Genomic DNA, 16,071 nt, shown 5'->3' with positions numbered 1-16,071 from the left:
ACAGATGGGGCGTGGGGGCGGGGATTGGAACAGTCTCCTTGCACAAATAAACAACTTAGCAGAACAGGCCAATTAAGACAGTTGTTGTATGGTGACTGTATATTCCAAGCCCTAAATTGGGACTGCATCCTGACAAGTAGGAACAAATTTATGAAGATCATGAGGCAGAAAATCTAAAATCAGGTCTCTCCTAGATTATCCAACAAACACAGTTTTCATGAAGTCAGCTACATTATTTTACATTTTTCCTTTCTCCACTGCATAAATTGATAGGTCCTATATTTCTTCCACTTCTTTCAGCCTTTATATATATATATATATATATATATATATATATATATATATATTTGTTGTTGTTGTTGTTAGCTTTTTTACCAACTACATTCATCATGAATTTTCAAATTATGTAGAGCTTTCTGTTCATTCCCAGAAAGTTACACTCTGCTCTCCTGCCAGAGAAAGGGAACCAGAAACAAATAGCATGGCTATGGTTTCACAGAAATAGGATCCCACTTGAGGGAAGACAAGGAGGTATTACACTCTTATTTCATGGGTTGTTCTGGGCTGAATGCTGTTAAACCACCATCCCTCCATTCAAATGTTGACGTTCTAACCCTTAGTACCTCAGAATGTGACTGTGTTTGGAGATAAGGCTTTTAAAGAGGTCATTAAAGTGAAATGAAGTTGTATGAGTGGGTCCCAGGCCAATCTGGCATATAAAGAAAGGAGATTAGGACCCAGATACATGCAGGGGGAAGACCATATGAACACATAGTGAGAAGACGGCCATCGAGAAGCCAACGGGACCCACCTCAGAATAAATGAACCCTGCTGACAGTTGATCTTAGACTTCTAGCCTCTAGAACTCTGAGAAAGTAAATTCCTACTGTTGAAGCGATCCGCTCTGTGGTACGGGGCATGGCAGCTCTTGCAAATGAATACGGGACTGGAAAATCCGTACCATCCAGATTAAATATAAGGAGAAACTCAGAAAAAAATGAACATGAAGCCCACAATAAATGAAAATAGGGAAAAAAATACCTCCAGAAATCAGAAGGATTGGCTGGCTTGCTGCTGATAGTCAGAAAGGACTCATTTCACGGACCAAGCTCTTCAGTCTCTGACGGAGTTGTCCATGGACATGGTTGCCCCCAGCGGTAGGGTGGCCAGATGCAGGCTAGACCTGCAGATGGCACATCTAGGATTCAGGCTGCCCTTTTCAGATCACAGAAATCTGCTGGTTGCAGTGTATATTTGGAAGGCATGATGTGGGGTCAGTATATGAATGTATGGGCCAACTTTGTAAGTATTACTTGTCTGAAGACAACTATACAGATCTAATGAAAATTAGCGGCCATATCCATCCAGTGAGACATTTCCAAAACTGGAAGAACTCAGAGATACACAGTTTTCAAAATAATTTATTGTTCAGCCAGTCAGAGAACCAAAATATTCAGCATAAATAGAGCATGGGAAAGAAAAGGAATTGAAGAAGTCCCCATGCTCTACCACAGTGGTTCTCAACCTGGGCTGCAAATTAGAATTTCCTATGAGAACTTATAAAAATCCCAGTACGCAGGCATAACCCAGACCAACTGACTCAGCCTCAGTAGCTTTGAAAATTAAGATGTTCCTTAAAAGATTTCAGTATCAGTCAGAATCAAGAATTGCTGTGCTAGTATGAAACTCATAGAGACCACACACACGTACACGCGTGCATGCATGCATACACGTGTACAAATCTGTTCTGGTTCTCTCCAGTGGGTGAGAGAAACTGCAGTCTAATGAATGAGGAGGAAAAAAATAAGAGAGGGATTAGGTGGTGGGTGGTGGTAGGGCTAGATGGATACAGAAAGGGCTGAAAAGTTTGGAATAAATAGGACAATTTGGGGACATGATTCAGAAGGAGCCTTCAGGGTATTTGGTGAAGACATTAAGTGAGGACTTCTTTTGACCTGGTCCAGCAGCTCGTTGACTTTTTACATTTTCTCATCTGGTCGGGCTTTCACCTTGACAAATGGTGGTAAAAATATTTCAAGTGGGTAAACATTCTGTCATTTGTTTCTATATCAGAAATTAAGGTATATAATTAATTGAAAATGGATTAGCCGGAGTGAGTTCTGTATTTCACAGCACTAGGGAAAGCCCAACACCATGTGCAAAGGTGACTCCCAAATGGAAGACACTTTCTAGAGCATGATTTCTTCTTTTTTAAAAGTTTTAATTCCAGTGACGTACAGTGTTATATTAGTTTTCGGAGTATAATACAGGGATTCAGTAATTCTGTATATTCCTCAGGACTCATCATGACAAGTGTACTCTTACTACCTTTACCTATTTCCACCCTCCCCCCCCCCCCCCCCCCTCTGGTAACCAGTTTGTTTTCTATAGTCAAGAGTCTGTTTCTTGGTTTGCCTCTTCTTTTTCCCCTTGTTTTGTTTCTTAAATTGCACATATGAGTGAAATCATATGGTATTTGTCTTTCTCTGACTTACTTTGCTTAGCATTGTACTCTAGATCCATGTACATCATTGCACATGGCAAGATTTCATTCTTTTTAACGGCTGAATAATATTCTGTTGTGTATCTATACCCTATCTTCTTCATCAACTCATCAGTTGGATGGATGCTTGTGCTGCTTCCATAGTTTGGCTTTTGTAAATCAGGCTGCAGTAAACATAGGGGTGTATATATCCTTTTGAATTAGTGTTTTTGTATTTTTTGGGTAAATACCCGGTAGTGCAATTACTGAATCTTAGGGTAGTTCTGTTTTTAACTTTTTGAGGAACCTCCATACTGTTTTCCAGAGTGGCCACACCAGTTTGCATTCCCACCAACAGTGCATGAATGTTCCTTTTTCTCCACATCATCACCAACACTTGTTGTTTCTTGTGTTTTTGATTTTAGCCATTCTGACAGGTATGGGGTGATAATCTCATTGTGGTTTTGATTTGCATTTCCGGATGGTGAGTGATGTTGCCCATCTTTTCATGTGTCTTTTGGCCATCTGGATGTCTTCTCTGGAGAACTATCTGTTCATGTCTTCTCATTTTTTACAGATTATTTGGGTTTTTGGCATTCAGTTGTAGAAGTTCTTTATATATTTTGGATACTAACCCTTCATTGGATATGTCATTTGCAAATAATCTTCTGCCATTCAGTAAGTTGTCTTAATTTCATTGATTCCCTTGCTGTGCAGAATCTTTTTATCTTGATGTTGTCCTAACAGTTTATTTTCACTTTTGTTTCCTTTGCCTCAGGAGACATATCTAGAAAAATGTCATTATGACTGATGTTAGAGAAATTACTGCCTGTGCTCTCTCGAATATTATTTCTAAAACTGTTCTGGAAGACATCTACCAGAGTACAAGTATCAGGAGGGCAGGGACCTAACCTGTGCCTCTCTCTACTGCATCCCTTTTGCTTGGAACGAGGAGTAGCAGGTGCTGAATATGTATAAAAAATAAATGCTAAAAGAAAAAAGGTTTCACACATTAAATTTATCATAGTCTGGTGGAAGCTGCAGTAAAGAAGTCATTTAAGCAATATTTTCATACAGTTACACAATTATAAATTATTTTTTCCCTTTCTTCAGGAAAGAGTAACTCATCAGGGCTTCCTGCTACTTTAACTCAGGAAAGAGGGAGGTAGGGAACCCACTAATTTGGAGTCAGGCACTATGATATGATAGGTGCTCCTCATTTTAGCTTCAAAGCAACTCTGTGCACTAAAATGTATTTATCTTACTTTGTATTTGAGAAAGCACAGGCCCAGAGAGGGTAAGCAACTTGTCTAACGCTTCACGGCTTGTAAGTGGTGATTCAGATTCAGAGTCAAACTGACAGCAAAGACCCGCTGCCTTTTCTATTGCACTGTGCTGCGTCTGGGTGTTATACACACATGAAACTTTGGCCATGTTAGATAAATCTTGATGTCCAGAATCACTAAATAGTAGAGCTTCTGGGGACCTTGCTGCCATCTGATGTAACCCTGATGGAATACATGAGGACAGAGAACATCAGTGACTCATCTAAATCCATCCTGTTGTTCAGGAGCAGAATCAGTTTTGGGCTTTCTTGTCTTTCAGTGCCATTTTCTGCCTTTTTAACCCAGTCCCTGAGCTCATCGCCAGAAAGTACCTTTTTGCCTTCCATCATCATCCTTCTCACCAAACACATCATCAGGTTCTGGTCTTTTGTCTGCTTTTTTTTTTTTTTTATGTGTATGTTTGTTTTATACACCTTTTTGGTTTGATTTCTGTCCTCTTTTGTTTTGGAAAATGGTAATGGCTTAATATGCAAATGACATAACGTTTGGGGTGGAAAAAATGCTCTTTAAATTTTAGAATGGAACATTAAGATGCCTGATGAGGCTGTGACTACCCAGCATTAAATTGAGAAAAGTCTGGAGAATATCACTGTGACCTGATTCCTAATAAGGCCAAAAGTTTAAAAGACTTGCTTGGGGGCGAGAGGGCACTTAATATCCGGAGTTGGCACCTGAACTCTGGGAGATTACTAACTATCCCCCCTGCTTTAGTTAAAAATCGCCTTGAAACTCACCACACTCCAGTCCATTGGATAGAAATGGTTCTTCCTGTTGTTATGTCAATATTGCAGAAACTCCACACTCTAGCCTTGGTACAATTTCAGTGACACTAGATATCAAGTTGGAAACTCGTCCCTAAAGATTCTCCTGTGTTGAAACTCCACTTACTCTGAGAAGAGGTTTTAGTATTATATACCCAGAGAAGAGAGAATAGTGATATTCTTATGTAGACATAAGAATTGAAAGGTGCCTCACTAGAATACAGGTTTCCTGGGGTTGGGGGCAGGATTGTTCCGGAGAGGTCAGCGATTAAAAGATTGCAACTGGAATTTGCTTCATTGCTGCCAGAATCTACCAGGGATAAATTGGCAAGCAATTGCATTGGACACTGGAGATTTTAATTTTTTCAGGAAAAGAGATTGAGAGTTTTAATTACAATTGTTAATTAAGAAAACCCTGTATTTGTCCAGGTTGTTAGTGGCAGCAAGGTCTACTCTAGCTGGCTAAGCAGAAAGGGGTTATTCAGGGGTATTATATAGCTCGCAGAATCTCCAGAAGGGCCAGAGGATTTGAGTTGGATCCAGCAGGATTGCAGCAGAAGGCAACAGATCCAAGAGAAATGTCTAATCATGCCAAATGTTGACTGATGGAGCAGAAACCCTGCTGCTAAAATTACCCACAGTTCGGCACATATGCTAAGAATTGAACACCATACCTGTTCCCTCGAAACTAGAAACTTTTGCCTCCCTTCTTGCCAAAATACCCAATTTCCCCAAATTTGGCCCTTTTTTTCCTGGTTGCTGACTTCTACCTCTAAGACTCAAAGTGTGCCTGCTTGCTGGAAACTAGGGCACCTATAAAATCCTGCTGCGAGGGACTCTGGGAAATGCATCTTTAACTTTCAGAACTCGCCCTATAAATACGAGAGGAGCAGGCGAGTGGGTCTTGAATTGGTGGTGAGCAATTGGCCAGAAAGTGTGCAGGAACGTTGGAATGTATTGAAGTCCTCATTGGACCTAACCCTTACTCCTTTTGCCTAGATGAGGCATTGATGATATTTCTTGGAAAAGAAGTTGCCAAGAGTAATCTCATATCGGGACAATTCCTCCACTGTACAGCGAGTTAGGTCTCTCCTTGTTGGAACCACCGGTAGTTTTTTTTTTTTTTTTTTTTTTTTTTTTGTCAAGTCGTTTTGGTCTTTTCAGTTTGGGGGGGGGAAGTAGGGATAATTGAGCTGTGGACAAGTGAAGAAAGTGGGAACTATGGCCAGTCTATGCCAAAAGTGCTGCATAAACGATTAGAGCACAGAACTGTTCAGAGGGCAAAGGACGGGTCTCTAAGCCTCAGTGTCTCTCAGTGGTGCCCTTGGAGGATGGGCTCACTACAGAATGAGAAGACGGCCAAGCTAAGAGGAACTGGAAACACGGCCCACCTGTGGGAGAGCTGTGGCCTTCCGGGCCGTCCCATCTGAGTGAGCAGGTGCAGGACAGTGGAGCAGGCTTCTGGGAGTTACCGCGGGCGTGCAGAGTCTAAGCTGCGGCTGAATCAGGGCTCGTGCAGAAGGCCTTTGTACGAGCTGAGATTTTCCTAGGGACTACAGAAGATGTGGCCTAATGATTATCTTAGAACATTCTAGAATCTTAAGTTATTGTCGAAATGGAAATTATTAGTCATTATTTAAACAAGATACATAAATAAGGGGTATTGTGAGGGGTGGTGCTTTTTTTTTTTTTTTTTTTTTTTGGATACTGATGGGTGAACATGGCATTTGTGTCAGCCTCCCGGTTTGCCTGGGACAGGAAGAGGTGGCAGCAGCGGAATGTGTGTCTGTGCTGTAGGTGGGCCAGGGAACCGTGTTAATGGTCTCACTATTAACTGTCACCAGATCCTTGTTACATCTCCCCTGCTCCTGAGAACCCCAGTTCCTTTTACTTCTTCCCAGCTATTTCTCAAAGCTTTACCATCTTGCTGCTCTCTTTTTTTTTTGGACAGTTGCCTAGCCCTCTCTTAGGTTTGACAATTCATCCTTAAAGATCAAAAGAACAGTAGCTGTTTCAGTGTAGGACTCAGCTGTGTGCAGGACATAGCACTTGGCAGCTGATTACAGAGGAGAGAGGGGGTCGGTAAAGTATTCACAGCATTCTCATTTCTCCCCTGCTCAAGGGATTTTGTCGTTGTTGTTGCTTCTTTTAAAGATAAAAGAAGTTCCCAACATTTCTTTCTAGACGCTGGGCTTCTGCCATCCCTTAGCAAGGAGCACGGCACTACTCTGCAGATGCATTCTGCTAGGCTGAGAGACTCTCCGCTGTGTTGAGGGTGGTGGAAGGGGGCCTGGGATGGGCTCCCTTCCTCCTGAGACCCCGACAGGGTTGGTGGTTGCTGCCCTTGCATCTGACCAGAAAGAGGAGCCTCGGGAACCTTGCGGGAATTTTGTCCTTGATCAGAGGGAAACCCTTGCTCCGTTTGGTCTTAAGGTTTGATTTTGTTTTCATTCTGCTGTGGAAATGTCTTTCAACATCTGTATTGTATTTCCCATCCATGATACTGTAGTTGAAGTGAGACGATCTAGTTCTGCCCCTTTCTTATTAGCCTAACAGTTTTGTCTTCTGTAAACTAAAGTCTACAATGAATACTTCAAAATGTGCAGTATTCTTAAAACTATTTCCTTTCTTCCAAATGAAGATCTTGAGGTGGGTGTTGCCCTCCATACCTTTTTAGGCAAAAGAACTTATGGCCATTACAACAGTAGTAATTACAGTTAATGTTTATTGAGAGACTTGTATGTTTGGAGGATATTTTAGTATATTGAGTATATACTGTGTCATTGAATAATCACAAAAACTCTGTGAAATAGTTACCATCATCATTCCTAATTTTACATACGAGGACACTGAGTCCGAGAAGTTAGACGCTTTGCATGAGGCTGTAGAGCTAATACAAACAAATACAGGTATCTCAGTTTCTTATCGAAGAAAGAATGAATTTCAGACCCAGCCCTAAACTCCCTCTTCCGTCCTGGCTTCCCATCAGCAATAGAATCAGACTTTGGCTCCTAAGCACACCATGCTCCGGCATCACCTGACTGGCTTCTCGCCTGATCCTTGCCCCAGCCACACCACAGTGGAGTGGGCAGTATGTCAGGTGCTGGTGATATGAAGCAGGTTTCCTTCCCTCTTACTGCTGTGTTCTAGCGGGGGTGGTGGGTAGATAATAGTGACAAAGACAATTACGAACTAAAAGGATAACTCCGTATTGGAGTAAGTGGTCTTACAACCTGAAGAGCCAAGTGTTCGAGTGGCTGGGGGTGGGGAGGGCGGCTGAGTTAGAGAAACCAGGGAAAGCCGCTCTGAGAGTAAGTCTGGAACTTGGTCTTGAATATAGAGCAGGGGCTAGCCATACTAGTTTCTAAATGAAACAAGGACAAGTTCAAAGTCCCAGAGGCCAAACAGACTTTGTTTTGTTCAAGGACTAGAAAAGAGATCAGGGTTAAAACTTGCTAGGCTTCCCTTCCCAAGTGTTAGGTTGCTGCCTTTCTGCAGGCCTGGCTGTTCTGTTAAGATACTCATCCATTCCTCTGTAGTGAGTGCGTCTTTGCCTCTCAGCCCTGAACTTCTTAAGGGCAGGAGTCACAGCTTGTTCACCTTTGTAGTCCCTAGTCCATGAGAGGAATTCAATGAATAGCACTGATTTGAATGAATGAATGAATGAATCAGTCAATCAATCACTGAAGCATCTGACCCAGTTGTCCTGGGCGGGCTCACTAGAGCACATCATTCATTCACTGGCTCCGAACCGACAGAGAAATCACTGTTGGGGCACCGTTTGCTCACCTGCAAGAAGAGTCGCCTGGGTGTTTTACTCCCATCCTTATGAAAGGATTTTGAGTCCTCATAGCTGGGACAGATGTGAGAACTAGGAACTATATTTGTTGGGTTTGCTTCACTCTGGGTGTCTGGTCGCATCTCCCCTGGTAAAGTCCACGCACAGAGGCTCATGAGCTGTGCACACACGCAACAGCTATAGAATCGTAGTATGAAGGCAGGCTGCGTAATAGAAGAGCGGATGAGTCACACGAATGAGTTCCTGGGTTGAGGGACCTTCTCTCTTTGCCCCCTGCAGTTTTTGCATTTCTCCCTTCTGACTTCTTCTGGACTGAGAACGCGTGCTTTGCGTTTTAAGTTGTAGCGCTCATCATGCGCATTTCTGAGCAACATCAAAGTCGTTCCCGTTGAGGATTTATGATGTGACTGTCGTCACACTCAGTTGTTAGCGTGCATTGTCTCAATCCTCACAGCTCCAAGGAGTTTCATTCCCATTTTGCAAACAGGACACGAAGGTTGCAATGTGCAGAAGGTCACCAAGCCAGAGAGGGGTCAGGTTTGAACTTGAGCTCAGAACAGTCCTTTTCTAGAGTTCTTTCTATCATAACAATGCTTCCCAGACTGAGTGCTCTGTATGGCATCTCTTTGGATATTCTGAAAGAAATTAAGAATTTTGGATTGTATTTCTACAGTAATCCTAAAACACATGTTCGGGGTCATTGATGATTGAGTTGTGTTAGATCATTTTTGGCTCAAGCCTCTGTGTACTAAGTGCTCTAAAGCAAATAACCTTTAGTGCTACATTTCTCAAGCTGGGGTCCGTTAAAGGGGCTACACTCCTGTAGAGTAAGACAGAGCAGTGCAGCGTAGCCTGCTACCCAGCAGCCTCCCAGGCCGGGCCCTGAGCTGGATTCAGGATTGCCGCCCTGGTGTGGTGAGGGTCATAGCGACTCTGGTGCTTCACAAGGATCTGAGGCTCTGCTGTCCTGGGAACCAGGGGAGACGCTTCACGTACTCTCAGGGACTCCAGCCAGCTTTGCACTGACGCAAGGCCTCTGGGAAGCCTCAGAGAAATCACAGCAGGCTAGCTGTTGCTCAGCACAAGAGGCAGGGAAAAGAAAAGAAAAAAAGAACGACAGACTTTTTCTAGAGGGATAAACAATATTTGTACAAGAGCTCATTAGAAATGCAAAGAGCAGAAAGCAGGTAAAAATGTTCCTGGTGTCCTACTGCTCGGGCACATAGGGGACAAGACCCGGAGCGGGTCTTGCAAGGCTTCCGAATATTATTTTCATTCACAGAAAAGCATATTTTCACATCTTCACCCAGATGCAGAAAAGCACTAAATTAAGCTGCTGTGAAGGCTTCTCTCTGAAGAGAGAGAAGTCTGGGGCCACCTCTTCAAGTCTAACCTTGGCCGCTGCCTAGACAGAGCGCCGGGTGCGTGGGGGCGAGAGGAACCGGGTGGTGGGGAAATCTGGAGGACACACGTGCAGATGGGTGAACGGGCGACTGCAGGGAGCATCCGTGAAACTATTAAGGGGGCATAAAATCCTATATTGCATACTACCAAAGTCACGTACTTAAATGATGTATATTTAAAATTCTGAGGGACACATTTAAGACACAGTAAACTGACATCTATTTTGCACTTCCGTAATTAATGAGGGTACTCTGAAAGCTATACAGAAATGCAAGCGTGAAAACTAGTTCACTGATGTGTGGGTTCGCTAGCACTCCTTACAACACAGTACCTCAGCCAGTGTGGTTTCAACCACAGAAATCTGTCTTCTCCCAGTTGTGCAGGCTGGAAGGCTGAAATCAAGGTTTCTGCAGGGTCGATTCTTTCCGAAGGTTGTGAGGGAAGGAGCTGTTCGGACCTCTTTTTTTTTTTTTTTTTTTTTTTTTGGCTCATAGATGGCCATCTTGTCCTTGTGTCTTCACATAGTCTTTGCTCTGTGCACGTCTGTGTTCAAATTCCCTCTTCTTCTAAGGACACCAGTCATATTGGATGAGGGCCCATGCTGATGTTTTCATTTTAACCTAATTACCTCTATAGAGACCCTCTCCAAGTATATTCACATTCTGAGGTATGAGGGTCAGGAATTCAGTATGAATTTTTGAGGGGGACATAATTCAGCCCATTATAGCAATTGATACATAGAATCAGTTGGGACCAAAAGAAAAAAAATCAGTTGGAGAAGCAAAAAAATCATTTATGGAGCTGTACCTACTGAAATTTTAAATATTCTAGACTTCAAACTTTTCCCCTTTGACATAAATCAAAATTTGATTTTTCAGTAGCACCAGTCATGTAATGTTGAACATCGGGTATGATAAGAGCAAGTAATGATGTGCTAATAATACACTTCATTTCTGGCTTAGGGTACCAATATAATTTATAAGATTTGATAAGACAGATTTTCTACCTGGGCCCTCATTCTTGCAGAAACAAGCTTTTGAACATTTACATATGATAGCAGAAATATCATATCTTTCCTGTGGTAGGGGTGGAAGAAGTCAGTGGATCTGTGTTGGGGAGGTCACAGGGAAGAAGTGTAAGGTCCTCAGAGTGGTGTACCGATTGAGGAAGGGGCAGATGCTTTTGCTGAACATAGGAAACCCAAAGTTAATTCCCCCTCCATGGTTGCGTGTGTGTGTGTGTATGCGCATGCCTATGTACGTATATCACTCTGCCTAACTCCGTAGAGTTCTTCAGACTTTGAAAGACATGAGAATGAAGTTAGAGTTCCCACTACCAGCACGTGTGACAACATATAGTGACTGGGACACCAACTGCACATGTGCGCACACACCCTAACATCGGTATCAGAAATGCACGCCTTGCACATGCAGTTTCCCTTGCCTTAGTTATAGTTCCCTCTCTTCAGGCTTATTTAGTAGTTAAAAACAAAATTTAGCCAGTGAACATCAAATTCAACTCCCACCCACCACACACAGCTTTTGTTTTCCTTCTCTAACAGTATAGAAGTGAGAACACTGTGGATTAAAGGCCTTACAGATGAAACACTTCTGATCCCCTTCCTCACTGCTCTTCTCTCCTGTGACTCAGAGGGAAAATCCACACCCACCTTCAGCTGTTCCAAACCAATGAGTAGGGGTAGCCAATAATACATGAGGATACCATAGGCACGTTGATGATCTTCTTCCCGGTATCACATACATGTAGGTCAGATCAGGGAGTGACCCCCACACACTCATGACCTATTGAGTAAAGAAAGTGCATCCTAACAAGGGTCCCTTTCATGATTGGCTGGGGAAGCCAACAGGTATCTCAGAGGCTGAAAAGGCTACAGAGAGGAGTCTTGGGTGAAGGGAGAGGGGTTTACTCTACCAATACTGGGTGAGTTGCTTTGGAAAGTAACTGACATGGTTAGTGACTTTTATTAAGCTTCCTCTGTGTGGTCGATGACATAATCCACTAAACGTGCAGTTAAATCTCTAGCACCCACCAGCATTTTCATAGTTAAACTTTGTTTTGAGGAGATGCGGTTAAATGCCGAGTCACGTCTCAGAGTAAGTGGGGGCAAGACAGAGGTTGCCAGCAGAGTCCAGACATGTTTAGCCTGTGTCTAGACAGATGCATCCTATCTTCTATCTGGCATGTACCGTCCTATCTACTTGATAGCAGAAAGGACATGTTAGGAGGACAGATGGTTGAGTGGGAGAGGTAGGTATTGTTGTGCAACACAATTGATGAGTGAAAAGGAAGATGGACGGTGAGGGAAAGAACAGGTATTAATGTGCGGGCAGCATCAAGGAGCAGTTGTTTGTATGTGTGAATTCCATACATAATCCTAGAAGTAAATGCATTGAGCCAGTAAGAGGAAACAAAGCAAATGGCATTACAAAAGAAGAAATCGAAGAAAAAATAACAGAATAATTGCACAGACATTGGACTAAAGAGATCTGAGAATGATTTAAGAAAAAAAAGTGTACAGATTATACTTTTGATTTTTAAATAGAAAATTCTTCCTATGTTGTGCAACTTAATACATGCCACCCCACTTTAAACTGAAATGTTGGGAAATTTAATGAAGGAGCCGAGCCATCTAGTACCTAGGCAAATTCTAGGCAGATCACTGAGTTACATACTCAGGATTCAATAAGCCTTATTACCAGTTCTGAGGAACAGCTAGGTGATGTGAGGGATTAGCTATTTTCACGTAGGTGGGCAGCTAATTCTTAAGCACAGGCAAGTTCTTTTAAATAGGTTCATGAAACAGTAAAAGGATGTGGGTGGTTTCCAGCCTTTTGGGCATATTTACATTGTAAGTGTACTGTTTGACAGTGATACCCTTTTCCTTCACTCAGTTCTCATGATTTTAAAAGATTTTATTTGTTTGAGAGAGAGTGGCTGAGAGAGCAGGAACAGGGAGGAGAGGGAGAAGCAGCCTTCGACACGGTTTCGATCCCAGGACCCCGGGATCATGACCTGAGCCGAAGGCAGACACTCAGCTGAGCCACCCAGGGGCCCCAGTTCTCATGATTTCTTGCACGAGTCTCCAAAGGCTAGCTTCCGTGGTCTCTCCGGCTTGGCCCCAGCTGGCCCTGCCCTCCTGCTCTCTGAATCTACAGTGTCCGTTTGTGACTGTCCATAGCTGCCTCCTATATGAATTCTGCCCGTGAGAAGGTGCAAATCTTTTTCTATTCAAATCAGTAGTTCCTGCCATTGGTTTAATGACCCAAAGCTACTTCACTGGAGCCGGTAGCAGAGTTGAACTCACTTTAGTAAAAATCCAGGCTCCACTCACTCAAATTTCGCCTCTCAATCCCTTTTTATGTTTTCTGGCGGCACAGGCAGGCCATCTGAAAAACGAATCAAACCAAGACATTTTGATAAGAAAATGATAAGTTTATTCCAGAATTCTCAACTCGACTTCTTGAAATAACATCTCCCTCGAGTTCTCTGAAAACGTTTACATTGTTATCTTTCTTCCAACATCCCCCCCTCCCAACTTTCTCTCAGTTTTCCCAAATATTGAAAATGGGAGCAGGTGTTTACTTGTACTGACTGCATGGCAGTCCTGTTCCTAAAAAGGCCTGTGATAGATGAAAAAGAGATGATGCGTGCTGTTTGATTATTTGCCTTTTGAGAACAAGTTTGCTGTGATAGGATCCAATATAAGTCGCTAAGAATTTCAGTGAGTACTGCCTTTCCAGAAAGAAATTCCTCAGCACATATCTAGAGCTTTTTACAAATGCCCTGCGGTCCAGCAGATCCTCTTCCAGTAATCTGTACTAAGCCAACACTTGACAGTATAGTGGTTTGTCTACAGAACGTGCATTACATCATTATTTATGGTAACAAAAAGTGAGAACAAGCTACCTCACCAGCAAAAGAGGGAAGGTTACAAGTGGAATGGAATGTCACCAAGGAATCCTCCGGGGGCATGCTGCAAAGTACATGCAATGGTATGGAAAAAACAAGTTTTAGTATAAAATACTTTATCAACTGTCAATATATACCTGTGGAAACCCACTGTGGAAAGTGTTATCTCTGTATTGTGAAAACATGGGCAATTTCTGTTAACATATATCTGTTTCTTTACTTTCTATATAAGCCCGTATTAGTTCTAAAACCAGAAAAGTAATATTTTTAAGAAGAATGTCGGTCCTACCTTCAGGCTAACTCTCCGATAGACATTCTTTTTCTCCCTGGTAATTCTCCCTGTGGATACTCTCTTACACTATATGCATCTGTGATGCCACAGTTAACAAGGAAGAGGAGAAATAGGCATTCAGGTCATAAAAATAAGCTGTCACATAGCCATGACTCTAAAAAAATACATTACTTTTAGAGTACTTTACAATTTTGAAAGACTCTCACAGCAGTCTTGAAATCTTGTAAGCTCTATGAAAGCAGAATTTTGTCTTGTTTGCCATCATATTCCAGCATCTAGAACAGTGCCAGGTATATAGTGGATATGGGGGCATATTTGCTAAATGAGTGTTTTTTGAACAGTAGTGGTCAAATAGGATATTAGAGGTGGTAACCTCACAGGATATTCATGATGGCCCTCTGAGGAGGGCAGACTAAGTGTTATTATCCCCAGTTTATAGGAAACAGATGCAAAATGATCAATTTGCCCAACATCACAGGGCTGGTAAATGGAAGATCTGGATTAGAATTAATTCTTTGAGGACTTCGTTCTTAGTATGATTTTAGGAGAATTGCACTGTTTCCTCATTGCCCTACTAAACAGAGGGCCATATGCCACTTCTTAAGGATTTTGTTTTCTAATCAGAATTTTTTAAATGTATAGGTTCAGAATTTACTGTAGCATGACTCACATTAATCCCTATGTTTTCTTACTGCCTCTTTTCTCTCCCATCAGAACTGTGCTCTGCACTGCAAGAATTTTCTTGGCTAAATTTTGAGTTTTCTAAATAGAATACAGTCAAGATGGCCCTCCAGGTGGTTCGTAGCAATATGAGGAGCGTGGATCCTTTCTAGGGTATTTCTTCTTAAGTCTTAGGACTTTCTGAACACTTTCAAATATATCTTAAACAAAACAACCTGTTTCTTTCCGAGTAATACAAGGTACACACATACCAGGAGAGAACAATGAATACTATCCTCCACTACCTCAAAAACTGGCCAGAGAAAGAATGAAGGTTTATACATCCAGGAGGTTAAAACACATCAAGAGTACCACCGTGAGTGTTCAATGCAGTGATGGCCCAGTAGGGATCATCCAAGGGAACAAAACCAGACACTTTTCCAGCAGGTGCCCTTTGTGCTTGCATTTCCACAATGGCTCCCTTCCTGTTTGCATCCACTGGGGCTTCACAGCCTCCATCCCTGTGGGGAAGAGTGACATGTGGCGTGGCATGAGTGCACTTCCTTCTGTTGCCTTGGCTCTTCTCACTGTGAACCAAGGTGCCCTACTGTTTGACATCAGGATACTGATCACAATGGCTCTGAAAACCTTTGAGTGTAGCCACTGTGTGACTCTACTACAAAGCCGCTATGTGACTCGACTCTACTTGCTTTATGCTGGTATAGTCCTGCTCCAGGCCAATTCATGACCCTCATGCTCACAGCAGATTTCCCTGTGAGCTTGATAGGCTACTAAAATGGGACATAACTTTTATTCACAGTTAATTCAGTCTTTTATTTAAAGACAAGGAAAAGGGTTGAGAAATTTGGTAATGTTCATGGATATGTGTAATTTTTTTCTTCATAAAGTATCTTTAAAGAAGTACTGAAATATGGCAAGATCTTGACTGAATTTACACTCGTACTTCTCTTGAGAAATACTAATGAATTGACTGTTTCCCATCCGAGTGTTCATTCCTTCACTGTTATGCAACAAGTATTTCATGAGCCCTTATTATGTGCCAGGCACTGAAGACGCAGATGTAGATGATAGATACAGTCTTCTGTGAACAGTGGTTTAGCAGGATGTTAGCAACTCCTGACGTAATTGTGTACAGTGTACTCTTGAAGCTTGAGTAAAGGGAGCTTAGGACAATTAACTTTGTATGAAATATTATTTCAACTAGTATATAATGGACTTTCGAACTTATCAGAAGTGATGAGGAGGGGCGCCTGGGTGGCTCAGTTGTTAAGCGACTGCCTTCGGCTCAGGTCATGATCCCAGGGTCCTGGGATCGAGCCCCGCATCGGGCTCCCTGCTTGGCGGGAAGCCTGCTTCTCCCTCTCCCACTCCCCCCT

General features: G+C 42.5%; 1 protein-coding gene across 2 annotated transcripts in view; it reads left to right on the top strand.

The window, feature by feature from the left end:
• PTN (pleiotrophin) overlaps positions 1-16,071 on the top strand; it is a 97,106-nt gene that overhangs the window by 78,581 nt on the left and 2,454 nt on the right. The gene's annotated exons all lie outside the window — the stretch shown is intronic.

The sequence above is a fragment of the Callorhinus ursinus genome, unplaced genomic scaffold (genome assembly GCF_003265705.2).
Source record: "Callorhinus ursinus isolate GAN/ISIS: 27379988/994484 unplaced genomic scaffold, GSC_fseal_2.0 scaffold12, whole genome shotgun sequence".
Lineage (NCBI taxonomy): Eukaryota > Metazoa > Chordata > Mammalia > Carnivora > Otariidae > Callorhinus > Callorhinus ursinus.
Note: the sequence above shows the minus strand (reverse complement) of the source record. Positions and strands in the feature narration are given on the sequence as shown.